Here is a 14,221-nt window from a genome sequence, read left to right as displayed (position 1 = left end):
TGATGATCCCTCTCCTTATTTCTATGAAGGCTCTCCTTTTGGTTTTTTTCTGGATCAAGAATAAACTGTGTATTTGGGCCTTTGTCAGCAAGGTTCCCATGGGGCAATCCTTGTAAGCACTGGGATTGCCTGTTTAGTAGCAGGGAGGCTTATAAAAAGCAACTCCAGGTGGAAGTGGGCCTTTTCCTGCTCCTCCCTTCATCCTGCTGCAATTCCCTTTCGTCCAAGCCCTGAGAACCGCCTGCCTTTCAGACTAAGGTACAAAACTAAGAGAGCTGTACTCCCTTGACTGAGATATTAGAGTATCTGCCTTCACTTATGTTGATTTGTTAATGTTCTGGGGAATTTTGTTGTATATAATGTCAACTTCTGGTTGTACAACAGCAAATATAACTAAAAAGCTAAGCCTACCTCTGAAGAAAGCAAGCAGCTTTTATGCATCATGAAACTTGGTTTCCAAGAAGTAGGCATCGATATGACTGCCATCACATTTGGGATTTTTTAGCTACTGTGTCAACTTTTCTTACTTTCTAACAGATTGCAAGGTGGACATGGTGTGTAATATGTTACTTCTTAAATAAAATAGCCTGAGAGCATGTGCAGTGTTCTGACTTAAAAGTCATGTTAGTAACCTGCTACACCAAAGATGAATGTTCGTGCCAGCACTGCATCTGTTATTTTATCTTTTAGCAAGTACTTTACAGTTTTCTGTTAAGTTATAGACACGGTCCAGGTGAAAACCTGCTGCCTTGGAAGCCGTGATACAATCTGTGCACTCAGTGACAAAAATTCTGCATGTTCTGGCTTGTGTCTTTTAAGAGAGAAAACAATTGGTCCATTGCTGCTGAGCTGTGCTGTTCTGTTCTGTGCAGCACTGCCAAAGTGGGCAGCCTTTGGAGTGTCACCTGTGGCATTACAGATGTGCCTCACATCCCCTCCCTTCTCGGCCACCACGCATGAAGACACAGGATCCTCCTGCCTTAACTGAAACAGGCAGGTTCTGTTCATCTGCCCAGAGTGTACCAGCAAATAGAATTATTGTGTAAGTTGCTTGTCATACCTAAAGGATAAACAAACTTGTGCACAAGAGAGGTGAGTTTCTGGCAAGCTTTCAGGGGAGTTCCCTCAGTGCTGCAGAGCCAAGGTGTTCCTCTTAAAGGATAAAACAAATTTTAGATATTTATACAAAACAGAAACAGAAAACATGCAGAATGGCGGATACAAATTGAGGTGTTGTCTGGTGGTTCTTTTAACATTAACCTGTGGCTCCAGATTTATTTCATGTTTGGCACATCAGAGAACACCTCTGCTTTCAGCACAAGTGACGAGTATGCAGCACCTCGTGGAATCAGATCCTACATGTCTGCAATGAAGTGTTAAGCACAAAGTGAGGTATTCCCTTATTTGTGAGTCGGTATTGCCAGAGTACGTTTTGGTTTAAGGTTCAATTAATGGTTTATTCTATTAAATACTTAGCTGATTAGAAGGGTTTTTTTACAGTGAAGGTGGCAAAGTACTGGCAGAGGTTTCCCAGAGGTGGTGGATGCCCCATCCTTGGAAACATTCCAGGTCAGGTTGGACTGAGCTCTGAGCAACCTGACTGAGTTGAAGATGTCCCTGGACATTGCAGGTTGGACTCAATGGCTCTTAGGGGTCCCTTCCAACACAAATTATTCATTGGTTCTGTGATCAAACTCTGTCTAGCCAGACAGTTGTTTCTTTTCTTGCAGTGCAGTGCTCCACAGAGAATACAGGTTTGGCTGGACAGTGAGGAACTGTGAAGATCGTACAAGTTTAAGTCCTTACACACTTGCTGAATATATCTCACCTTTTTAAATGTCCTGTACCCACAATAATTAATAATAAGTGTGAGTGCGTTCCTCTTTTCCTCCAAATTGTGCTGTTTCCATAACTAAGTATTGATTCTTATTTAAAGTGTTTTGTGTCGGTGAAATGAAGATCACAGCTGGCACCTTTGCAACTCTGTGACAGAAAAACTTTTCCATAAGCTTTAAACTTAACTATGTGTGAGACTGTTTTCTCAGCTTCACCATGTATGAGACTGATCTCTCAGAGCTGGGTCTGAAAAAGTGCAAGGAACAATTTATTATACTTCTTTCTCTATATAACATACAATGACTTTATTTATGTCCCTGAATCCTTCTGAAATTTTCTGTGCACGTTATTCTGGAAAGAGAAAGGACAAGACAAAGAAGGGAAGAGGCAGAAGAGATGCCACAAATTACTCTGCTGTAAGGCACCAGGATGGTACCATGATAAAGCCAGAAAAAGAATAAAAAAAAAGACAAAGAATAAGCTGGGCCGGTGTAACGCAGAGTGCATTTATGAAATGTCTCAATTGCACCAAGCTAGGAGCACAGTGACCACTGTGGATGATCAGTACAGAAATCAAAACAAACTTCATATGGAAAAAATAAATCATCAGTTTCATGGAGAAGTCAGGGCAGATGGTAATAGGGAGTTTGTAAAGCATCACTAACAAATTTGCAGTGGACAATGCAGTGCTCCTGCAAAATGCTCTCTTAGGATTTATCAATAGGTGGCATATGTAAGGCATTAAGAACAATGTAAAGATGACTCCACTGAGTGCCAGTAAGTTCCCAACTGCTGAATTGTCCTTGGTTTTATGGTGTGTGCTGAAAAATAAAGTACAGAACAGGGAGAGAAAGCAAATAAGAGATGTAGAATACAAAAGGAAGCGATGAAGGAAGGATACTGACATTTAAAATTAATTTTTAGAGGGAATCAGATACATTTTCCAATGTATAAAAGGTTAGAAGAGGCTTGATCAATTGTTTTTGAGTGCTGGTGAAATACCAGAACAAGCTACTTAGGAAGTTTGGGTCTCTGTTTCGCGGAGGGTTTCTAAGAACAGGTTAGACAAACATCTGTTGGGGATTGTCTGGGGCTACTTTATCCTATCTTTGTGCAACCTGCGGGGACCAGATGGTCTCTTCAGATCCCTCTCAGCTCCCTTCCTACAACTTTACCAAGTGGGGAGGGGAGTGGACCTGAGTTTAATGAGAAAACGGTATCATCCTATTAGTTTATCCTCTTTCAGAATAGAAGAATCAGAAAGAAACCACATTCAACTTAACTATATAAGTAAATGGATTTTTAATTGTTGTAGACTTGCAGTTTTATGAAGCATTTAGAAAAACAAATACAAGGTTATAGAGAAAAGGTTGTAAAAAAGTTATAAAAAATGTTATAAAACTGCACAATTTTAAATGCATCTTTTTCTCAATTAATATAAGTAGGAAAAATAGTTTATAACTATTTTTCAAGGATAGTTTGTAAATATTTGTCAAGGGTATTAGAAGTGTGTGTTTGGCCATAGATTTTACCTTGCTTCCCATTTCAAAACAAGCAATGACAACATTCGTAGTTACATCCAAGTATGTCACACCTAGGTGCTCCTTGCATATGCAAATCCAGGAAATAATCGTGAGAAATCACTCTTGCTCCCCAGTCCACAGAAGGAACAAGTTATTCAGTACCTGCTCTGAAAAATCTGTGTGGAAGGACAGACGAATGGAAATGTGAAAGTCAGTGCCTTGCCTCCTCGGCAGGTGAACTCTGTGACTGCGGCGGCGTTCCCTCCTCCCTCCCTCCCTCCCTGCCCGTGCGCCGGGAAGTTCCAGTGAAATATTGCTGCTGTGGAAAGTCCTGTTCACAGCGAGGAGACGTGACCTCTCGGCGAGTCACATCCAATTTTACAGGCGGCTCTGAGTCAGGGCGGAGCCCGCGCACTGAACTTTGTATTTAGAAGGAAGTGAGGCTGGTGGCAGCCCGTGTTGCTAAGCAGATGAGTTGCCGTATTTTTATTTCAGCTGATACTTTCGGCGGGGGTGTGACTTCATTCTTAGATATGATGCCTTCCATTTATTAAGGACAAAGGTCAGAAATGGCCAGGGCTGCGATAGCTGTGTCTCTCCACATAAGAAGAGGCACATTCTGCTGAGCCGTCAAAGATGGAAATGGGAGTCCTTAATGCTGCTCCTGCACGGTGAAAACAAAACCGACCGTGAAGCTGTCAGTTCATGTCACGGTCCAAGAGCAAACGTCCTCACCAGCAGGCGTGATGTGGAGTAGGTCAGTTCTGTGGCATTGCTCCATTTTTGTAAGAACTCACTACTGTCCCTGATCAAAGAGCTGGTCTGGTCTTGTCTCCAGTAGTAGTGGGAACCAGGAGCCTGAGGTGAGCAGTCAGGTACTGTTAAATCAGTAGATAGAAAGCAAAATGATCCTGCCTCATATGCCAGCAAACTGAGTGATGAGTCTGTCTGGGAGGGACAGTGAGTTGTTTGTCACCTCTGTGCCGCTGGCACTTGGGTGGGTGCTGCCTTCCGGCTGTCCAGATCATCACAGGCAAGCCGCTGTACCCAGGCAGCATTTTGGAGAGACTGGCTGGGACAGTGCAGACAGGCTGGGGACAGCTGCCCACAGCTCTGTGTGCACCCCTGCCATCCACAGTGACGGGTCACAGTGTGCTGTGTCAGACACCATTTTCACCTATTCCCCCTAAAAGTCTTTGATTATGTCCTTAAGTTAGCCTTGGGAAGGCTATATGTTGTTATGAGAGAGATTCTGCTGTATCAGAACAACTCCACTTGAAAGAAGAAATTTTGGGAGCAGTATTTCCTTCTTGTTGCTGGATTCCCAGGGACGAGGCATCAGGGAATGCTGATGTCCCTCAGAGAGCTTTGGCCCTGAGAGGTGAGTGGCATGTGGACAAGAGCTGCTGGGGCTTGCTGCCCCTCTGCTTTTCTGGTTCAGTTCCTCAGTTAAGGAGTTCCCTACCACAGAAGTGGCTGTTTGGGCCAGTTCCAGCTTTTGTCACTATGGCTGGCTTGAGTTTCAAAAAAGAAAAAACCGACCAACCCACACAAGTGTCTACCCTGGCTTGCCCTCTGTTCCCTTAGCTTGCTGGTGCCACAGGGTGGCTCCTTGTAGCACTTATATTTCCAGCACTTTTAGCTCTCCAGCTGAAGTCATTAAAGTTGTTCTTTCTGATACAAGTCTGTTGCTTCCTGGTACTTACCAAAATCCACGTGCTCTTGGTATTTCACCATGCTGTGGGTTAGTGAACGATTTCTTCTGAAAAAGGAATATAGTTTTCCTTCAGCTTAGGGCATATCTTTATCATCTGTGCTCTTTTGGCCACTGCACACTCTAAGTCTCATGTTCTTTCACTGCTCTGTAAATTTTGAGAAACTTTGAGTAAAACTTTCACTTGTGAAAGAAAAAGAAACCATTTGACTGAACTTTCTCACTTCATTTGACTGAAACAGTGTTGAGAGATTAATAAAATATGAGTGTGTCAAGGTTCTGTGACTTTGGAGCCACTTCCCAGCAACAATGGGACAAAATATGATGCCTTTGCTGGTCTGAGGCTCTGAAATGGCATCCTGGATGCTGAGCCTGAAGTGCTCAGAAGCAATTACTCCAAGCACAAGCTTGGGCTCTCTGTACGGTTTCACATCTCTCCGTGCATGAATAAAAGTAAAAGCAAGCCTGTGAGAGGAGAAGTTGTTGAGTTTTGGGTACATCTGTACAGAATTTCCTAGGAGCTGCAACTTCCTACACCAAAGCAAAAAAGCTTTTTAGAGGAAGCCACCTGGAGGGCATGGCAGCAGCACAAGTACTTTCTGTCGGAACTGATGCATGGTTTGGACCTTCACAGTGCTGAGCAGGTGAGGGACCAGATGTGCTTAAAAGAGCTGTTCTCCAGCAGTGTGGGCTGCTCTGAGCTCTCTGCACAGCCCTCAGCAGCTCTCAAACGAGCTCAGTACCTGGACTGGTTGTCAGGAATGAGGCACAGATTGCTTGGCCCTTGTAGCCTGAAGGCCTCCCTGTGCACAGCTTGTCTGGGGACTCACAACTTGTGAGGTGTCATCTGCTGCCTGCGGAAGTGACAACCTCGAGATCTTAAGATCACATTTCACTGTACCTGGCTGTTAAAACAGATGCTGGTTCTTCCAAGTCTACTGAATGAGTAACCTGCCTCTGTATTTTCATGTGATGCTTCATCATTTGCATTTTGTAGTTCTGATATTTTTAAACAGATTTAAATGCCGCCCAGTAATCTCAGTGCTTTACTTCTTATGGAGCACATTAACTTATCTCTGCACAGCTATGCCTGTCACACACAGTGACTTGCTCAGCTTGGTACAAACTATCCCCACCTTGAGAGTTTACCTGGTTAGGTAAAGTGTAGCAATTTGCTGGGGTTTTGTTGGTACACATACCCTTGCTCTGCAGCTGCTGTTGAAATTCTCAGCCATTAATGCAAATTCTTTCTAATCTGTGAGCCAAATGGCTGCCTACATCAGATGGATTACTTCTTCCCAACAGCACACAAAGGGTTGGGTGGCTGGCTACAAGTGAATTTTCATCCCTGTCATCTCTTGGGTATTTTAATAAGCTGTTACCAATAAGGTTAATCACGAAGAGGCCGTGTTCCTGTTTCCTCACCCTCCTGTGAAGCTGCCTTGTTGGTAACTCATGGAGTTACAGCTTTTTCTTTGGGGACTGGCTGAAGCACAAGTTAAGGTTTCAAAAATCTTTCCTCTGTAGCAGTTGCACAATAATGTATTTTGTCCATGTCTGGTACTACCACTAAGGATGCATGTGTGTGAACTTGTGCCACACCTTGACAGTGTCCCACCCTGGAGTGGTGAAACCACTGCAGCACTTTTCCTTACTCTCTATTTCCTGTTATTGAGGAGTTAGGGAATGGCTGTAATTCCTTCACTTCTGTGAAAGTGCTGTTTGCAGGTTGTGCTTCTTCTGATGCTGGAAAGCATTGGGAGACTCCCTGCACATTTTTATGACCCGAGTAGTAAGCCAGCTGATTCCACAGGCCACGGCCCGAGGATGATTTATGGGACCTGAGGAGTTGGTTCTGTGCCTTCTACAAAACACAGGTGGTAGAGAGCAGGGCATTTTTTCCCCCGTGGAACAAACATTTAACCAAGAACCTATCCATGCCCCCCCAGCACTGCTTCTGCCATGCTAATATATTTCTTTTTTGAAGAAGAAGTGTAGCATTTCTTTGGTTGGCTCACCCTGTCATCACAATATGCTTTGAACACTTTTCATGCTCGGCAGCTCTGCGATCTGATTTCTGCTCAACAAGAAACTGAAACAAGTTCTAGAGGGAGCACTGAGGCTGCTGGCAGTCGGTCTCAGAATGAGTTTCTCCTGCCCCTAAATCTTGGAGAACTTAAATCTTTGAAAGCAAGGGGAGTTCCAGGCAGGCTCACGGCACACCAGAGTGCTCGGCTGTCAGATTACGGGTGCACTTAAATGATAGACGCAGAAAAACGGGGGTAAGTGTTTCTAGGCTGTTTTCTCTCTGGTCTGTTAACATACTAAAAGAAAAAACTGAAGCTGATTACATTTAGTAACTCGGGAAAATACCTCTGCACAGCTTTGTTGGGGATTTTTGTTTGTTTGTTTGTTTTCCCAAAAAGTAAAGAAATGCAAATAAAAATAGAACAATAGTAAACTGGGAAAATTGAGGGAAGGTATACTTGGGGCATATGCTGCTTCAAAGTGTTTTGTTTTTTAATACTATTTCCTCTTGCTATTTTTAACTTCATGGAAGACCTTGGCGAAGAACAGGGAGTGTATTCTACTGCACCATCACGTGCTATCAGCTTTTCACTGCATTTTTCAGCTGAAAACCTGGGACAGCAACACCATTCTGGCTGCTGGCCCCTTTCTGGGTGATTGCACGGGCCCAGCTGCGTGGAAGATCGTGATGCCTCTCACACTGCTAACCTTCCCTTCTCCCAAAAGGTGCTTTCCCCCAAAGCCAAGAGAGGCTGAGTAGGCCAGGCATGAATGACACAATGTGGAAGAGTGTCACACTTCCTCTGCAGAAGGCTGAAATATTTTTGCAGCTGTAGTGGCCCTCATGGCTGTGGAATCAGCGTGGACACCTGGACTGAGGGAGCCAACAACCCAAGAACAGAGAGAAGCTTTTGGCATTCACGTTGTCTGGATGCAGCTCCCATCTTACCAACTGTGTGTTAAAGGAGCGTGGAGGAAAGGCTGTGTGAGATTCTGTGAGGACAGGACGCCTTCTCTCTTTCCCACGGAGAAGATACGAGTGTGGGTGCAGCGAACAGCCCTCTAAAAGGAGAGGCAGCAGCTGGAGGGGGAGGGTGTCCCTGCTCAGGAGCACATGACTTTGTTTTTCCTTCTCCAACCTGCCACAAACAATGATGGTAAAAAGTTATCTCGTCAAATGACTCGCTGAAAATTCCTGTAATGCCGAGTATCTTTGCACTGGGTTTACGCTTTAATCTCTTTATACTTTTAAGACGCTTATTTAGTTTCCAGAGCAGCGCGGGGAGGACCGCTAAGCGCGCTACTGGTAATCACTTTTGGGTGGGATTTGTCTAATTTACTTACGGAACGAGTTTGTTTCGGTTTGCATCGCGAATCCGAGCGCATCGCTCACCAACACGGCGGCGGCAGAGCCGGTGCCGGTGCGGTGCCGGGGGAGCGCGGCCCCGCCGGGACGGGGGCGCTGCCGCGGGCGGGCGGGCAGCGCTTAATGGCCGCTTCCCTTTGAGAGCGCGACCCGCTCGGGACAAAGTCCACCCTCACCCGCGGTCTCGGGCGATCCAACCCGCGCCCCGCCCCGCCCCGCCCCGCCTCGGTGGCCGCGATGAGAGAGGCGGGCGGGGGTGCGGTGCCCGCTGCCCGTCCGGGGGCAGAGGCTGGGGCCGGGCAGCCTCCCGGGACGCCTCTCGGTTTCGTTTCGCCGCCGCGGTTGGGAAGTTTGAAGAGCGGCAGTGTCACAGTGACACCTCACACACAACACACCCCCCGGGCTTCACCGGGAGTTTCCCGGGACGGGACGCGCCGGGGCGGGCGGGCGGGCGCGGCGCTGACCCGGCGGTGCGGAGCGGCGCGGAGCGGTGCGGAGCGGCCCCCCCGGTGCGGTCGGTGCGGCGGGGCGGAGCGGCGCGGCGGGGAGCGCACGGAAGACGCCGTGCCCCGCCGTGCGCCGCGGCAGCGCTCCCTGGGCCGGCGGGCGGCCGGAGCCCCGGCGGGGCGCTGGCGGGCCGCGCGCAGGCAGGTTAGTGACCCCCGCCCTTCCTCCGCCCGGGGCGGGGGGGGTTTCCTATTTTTTTTTTTTCCTCTTTTTTTTTTTTTTTTTTTTTTTTTCCCCTTTCCCCCCTTCTCTCCTCGTTGCATAAATTATGCCGGGCGGGGCGGTGACGTCGCGGGGGCGGGGCGCGCGGCGGCGCTCGCCCCCGGGGAGGGGGCGGTGTCGGGGGCGCGCCTTGTGGCGGCGGAGGGAGGGAGGAAGGAGGGAGGGAGGAAGGAGGGAGGGAGGCGGCGGGGGCGGGCGGGCGCAGGGGGCGGCAGCCGCCTGGCTGGCTGGTGTCGCGCTCGGCTCGGCTCCGGCGGGCGCGCTCGCTCGCTCGGGAACTATCGGATTAAACTTGAATCGAGTGAAATTACACAAAGGAGCGAAGCGGAGCCGGCGGAGACCCCGAAACTACCCGAGACCCGCGCTGACCCTTCCTCTCCCTCCCCTCCCTTCCACCCCTCCTTCGCCTGCCCGCCCCGGTCAGGGATCCCCCTCCTCCCCTCTTAGCCCAGCCCCGGTGCGAGCGAGCAACTCCGTGCGTGTGTGTTGTGTGCGTGTGTGTTGTGTGCGAGACCCGCACCCCGCCTCGCCCCCCCCGGCCGACGGCACCAACTCCGGAGCGTGTCCCCTCCTCCTCCCCGGCCCTTCGGCGGAGGGCAGCGAGGGAGCGAGCGGGGGACACCGGTCCCCGACGGCCACGCACCGGCCCGGTGAGTGACCCCGCACCTCGCTGGGCGCGGAGGGAGGGCGGGCGGGCGCCGGCCATGGAGCAGGGCACCCGCGGCAGGTCCGTGTCCCCGGCGGAGCGGAGCGGCGCGGGGGTGCTCGCTGCCGCCGGCGGTCCGGGGGGGTGGGGGATGCTGAGACCTGCCGCGGCTCCGGGAGAGGCGGGGCGGGGGGGTGTGTGTGTTGAGGGGGGTGTCTCAGCGGGGCACTTCCCCGGGTGTAAATGGCTTTTTGTTGTGCTGCGGCCGGCCGGCCGCCTGCCTCGCCTCGGGGGAGGGGAGGGCACCGGGGAGCCAGAGCGCCGGCGCCCCTTCCCCTTCCCTTCTTCTCCCCCCCCTGCGCTCCTCTCCGCAAGTTTGGAGGGTGACTAAAAATCCGGGAAAAGTTGAGCGAAACTGCGCGGCGGGGGCGGCGGGGCCCAGCGCCGGCCGGGATGGCCGCGGGAGCGCTTCCCCCGCTGACCACGCTGACGGCTCCCGGCGGCCGCGGCGGCACAACAAGCGCTAACAAAGTGAGGGCGCTTCCCTGCCGTGCACGGCCCGGCCCGGCTCGGCCCGGCACCGCCCCGCTCCCCGCTCCGCGCCGGCACATGGGTCGCCGGGGCCGGGGCCGGGCCGCGGCGGGGGCACCCCCAGCGGAGGCCGGGCGGTGGGTGGCGGCGGGCGGCAGGAAGGCGGGCGGGGAGGGAGGAGAAGGAGGAGGGAGGCGGGAGCACGAGGTGCCGCTCCGGCCGCCGGTGCGCGCCGCGGGGGGATCGTCCTGCCCCGGCGGCACCGGGAGGGGGCAGGGGGCGGCCGGCGCTCCCCGGCGGCCGGAGAAGAAAGGGGAGCGGGGGAAAGAGGGAGGGGACGGGAAGGGAAGGGAGAGCGCTACCCGAGGCAGCCGGAGCGGTGCCGGCGGACGCCGCATAATAGGGGCTTCACCCCGCCGGGTACCTTCGCTCCGCTGGCGCGGAGCCGGGGCGGGCGGGAGGCGCTGCCGCCGCCGCGCACATGGGGTCGGGGCCGGGGCGCTCCCCTCGTCGCGCTCCCTCCCACCCCGTTCCGGGCCATTTTGAGGGTGAGCGGAAAAAGGTGGTTTGAGGCCAAAGCGGTCAGGGCGCGGAGCGAGGAGCGGGGCGGGGCGGGCGGCCGCGCTCGGTCCGCGGGGCGCGGTGGGGAGCGGAGCGGGGCCGGCGGCGGGCGCTGCGTGCGGGGCGGCGGGGAGCGGGCAGCGCCTGTGCGTGTGCGCGGGTGTGTGTGAGAGAGCGGTGGCGGGGGGAGGGGGGCAGGGTTGTTAGTGAGTCTCAGGGAGAAGGCGCTGCAGGCAATGAGCAGCCATCATTACGTTGCCTTCATTTATCCCGGTAGCGCTAAATCAGGGGACGCGCTCCCACGCCGGGGGAGCCCCTCCGGGCGCGCCCCGCGCTGCCGGGCCGGTCCTCGCGGGTGGGTGTCCGGGGGGGCGGGTCGGGGTGCTGGGGAAGGGGGTGGCCGTGGGGCACGGGCTGGAAATGGAGCCGGTTTCCCCGGCTCCCCCCTACAGCCCGCTCACGCCCGGCTTTAAAGTAGTTGTTTTTTAAACAGACAATGGACAAAAGGAAAGTAGCGATGGATGCCCGGGAGCTCCCTGTCCGCTGCGGGGCCGCGCGGCGCCGCGCAACTCTCCCGCACTTACCCACTTTCTGCCTTTGTTTTCGTTTGGGAAGGGGCCGAGCGTGCCTCCCCCCTGCAGAAAAGGGCGATTTTTTTCATTTGCGAGAAGCCCTTTTTTATTTTTACTTTTATTTTAATTTCCCCTGGCACTTGAGCTTCCGCGGATGTTTGGTGGGGAATATCAGAATAACCTCGGTGCGATAAGTTTGTTTCTGTGTCGATGTTCGGCTCGATTTTTACTCTCATCAAAGCAGATCGCGGGCAGTGTTTATCCTGGAAGATGGCTTTCGGGAGAATGTGTTAGGCTCTTTTTTTTTTTTTTTTTTTTCTTTCTCCTTTTCCTTTTTTTTTTTTCCTTGTGTTATACGGGACTAGTTGAGGTACAAACAAGCAAGTTGAACAAAAAATGTTTCTGTTCATTTCCTCACAGATCATCCATTCTAACGACGGCAAAAAAATCTTAATGACTATGACCTTAGCAGCATGGGTAGCTGATTTTTCCCAATTATAAATCCCGTTAGTTTGCGGTAATGTGTGAGTATCAATATATAATTCATATTAAAAAGCATGATCCGTAATTATTATTCTTTTTTTTTTTCTTTATAAAAGTTGAAATCCATCATTTTCCAATGAGAGTGCTGCATCTGTCGCTTGGAGTGTTTTTGTCTCGCTGTTGCACAACAGAGGCTCTCCAGTCTTTAACCTAAAATGGCAGCTTTAATTTGACTGGGGCCCATTCATTGACAATGATAATAAAAAGGCTGAAAGCTAAAATGTAGCTGGATGCTTGGGGCATGTATGCAGAACCCTTTCCTCTCCATTGCAGGGCACTGCTAAGAGAGGAACTTCCAGGCTCTCTAGTTTCCACCGTGAAAGTTTCCAACACTTTTTTTTCTTATTAACAAAATAAAAATAATAATTTTAAAAAATCACATTGCTCAGCATAGACCATATTTTAGACGTCCAGTTTGCTTACAAACTTAGTGGTGAGATGCTAGTTAGAGAGAGCTCCTTTGAAGAGGTCTGCATTTACAACAGCAGCAGAAAAATTGTAGTAATCACTTCTAAAATAAAATGCAGTCTGGGGGAAAATTAAGCATTTCTTTCTGGGGTTTGTAACAGGTGATCAGAACAATTACATTCTGTATATTTTCCCATCTCCATCTACTAAAAGTGGGGAGTACTGCTTGTTTCTTCTTGTTTGGTGTTGTAATGTGCTCAGGGTTTTGCAAAGATCCTTTTGATAGTGTACTATTTTCCTCTAGGTTAAAAACACAGCTGCTTGGAAAAAGTAATTTTTTTTGGTCTTAGACATAATGTAAAGTTTAAAACAGTTTTGTGAAACAAAATTTCCTGTACTAAAGTATTGGTGAACGCCACAGATTCACACATCTTGTCCTGTCTTTCTGTTAACCTGAACTGCTTGTTTTCTGTCTCTTTTGAACTGTTTTTAGTAAGAAATTTATAAAGATCAATATTCAAGCCATTGCACAGGCTCTTAGAAGAGTATTAAATGCTTGTGAATGCAAGTGTAACTAAATTACTGATTTGCTGATACTAATTGGATAATCATATTTGACCAAATATCTTACTAAATATTTAACAATGTGATGACATTTCTGTTATTGCTTGTAAATCCTGGTTAGATTATTTAAACAGGGGAAAAAGCCTCATATTTGTAACCCAAAATTATTTTATTGCCTCTTCAGTAATGAAAGAAGGTTCCAATCACAGGCGAGGATCACACAGTCCTTTTAAGAAAATAAAAATTTCTAGGGATGTTTTATTGTAACAAAGTCAGTAAAAATGAAGATTAGTGGAATACTCTCTATCGCAATCCAAACTCTGTGCAGTGATGGGAGATTTCAGCTGTGACCAGTTCCTTTTGGATTTGGTTAATGCAGAAACCTGAGGAGTTGTGTCAAAGGAGCAGTGTAAAGGTTTCCCTGTCCATGTAGAGGGGTCAGTTAACCTTAGTGTAGTTTTTTTCCAGTGCGAGTTATTTGCTGTTTTGAACTGAAAAGCTTCTGATGAATGTTTGTGGTATTTCCCGTTAACGCTCAAATAATATTAGGACTTTTATAAGACATGAAGCGAGTTGTTTGGGAGCCCAGGTGGATCAGGCTGATGGCAAAGCTGCAGGCTGTGCACTGAGGAAGGACGTGCTGCTCAGTCTGGGCTTGGGGTGGGTGGGTGGGTGTCGTGGTGAGCGGGCCTGTCCTGCCTTAGCACACAGGGAGCCTCTGAGCCCCGTGGGCAGGAGAACCTGCAGCGTGAGGATACAACAAAACCTAAACAAAGACAACCCGGACATGATTTTCTGTAAAGCTGCAAAGGCCTGAGTCATAGGGGCTTCTCAGGTTTTCCCAGAGCTGCTGAAGTGTGGAAGTGAGGCTCTGTTCTGCCACATCCAAGGCATCCTATAGCAGCTGGCTGTTTGGGGTTTGGGTTTGTTTGTAGCGTGTGGTGTGATAGGCAGAGGTTGCTAAGGTGGGAGGAGGTAGAAAAAAGTAACCAGAAAGAAAGAGGTGTCTCCTTGAATCCTGTGCCTTACCTCTATCCCTTATTTCCCACTCATTCTTACATTCATTTTCAGATGGAAAGCTTTACAATGTGCTGGTTGGTATTTACTCTTGTGAATCTGGCGTTATTCAAAGAAATGTGTGTGGCTAGCAAGGGTACAGGTAACTCTATGACAAGTGGTGTGTGTGTCTGAAGGTCTTCC

The 14,221-nt window shown here is 49.9% G+C and overlaps 1 protein-coding gene across 7 annotated transcripts in view; it reads left to right on the top strand.

The window, feature by feature from the left end:
• Positions 1–8,934: 8,934 nt before the first annotated feature.
• The window catches only part of CHD7 (chromodomain helicase DNA binding protein 7), a 134,011-nt gene continuing 128,724 nt past the window's right edge, over positions 8,935–14,221 (top strand). For 2 of the 7 annotated variants that reach the window (XM_063393507.1, XM_063393514.1), the window contains exons 1-2: positions 8,935–9,118; positions 11,927–12,030. The gene's annotated coding sequence lies outside the window, so the exon portion shown is untranslated. Of the gene's footprint in view, positions 9,119–9,395; positions 9,847–10,711; positions 10,922–11,926; positions 12,031–14,221 lie in introns of those variants that run through there. The other 5 variants (XM_063393493.1, XM_063393478.1, XM_063393502.1 and 2 more) reach the window with 5 other exon arrangements.

Source organism: Prinia subflava, chromosome 1, assembly GCF_021018805.1.
Source record: "Prinia subflava isolate CZ2003 ecotype Zambia chromosome 1, Cam_Psub_1.2, whole genome shotgun sequence".
NCBI classification, from domain to species: Eukaryota; Metazoa; Chordata; class Aves; order Passeriformes; family Cisticolidae; genus Prinia; species Prinia subflava.
Note: the sequence above shows the minus strand (reverse complement) of the source record. Positions and strands in the feature narration are given on the sequence as shown.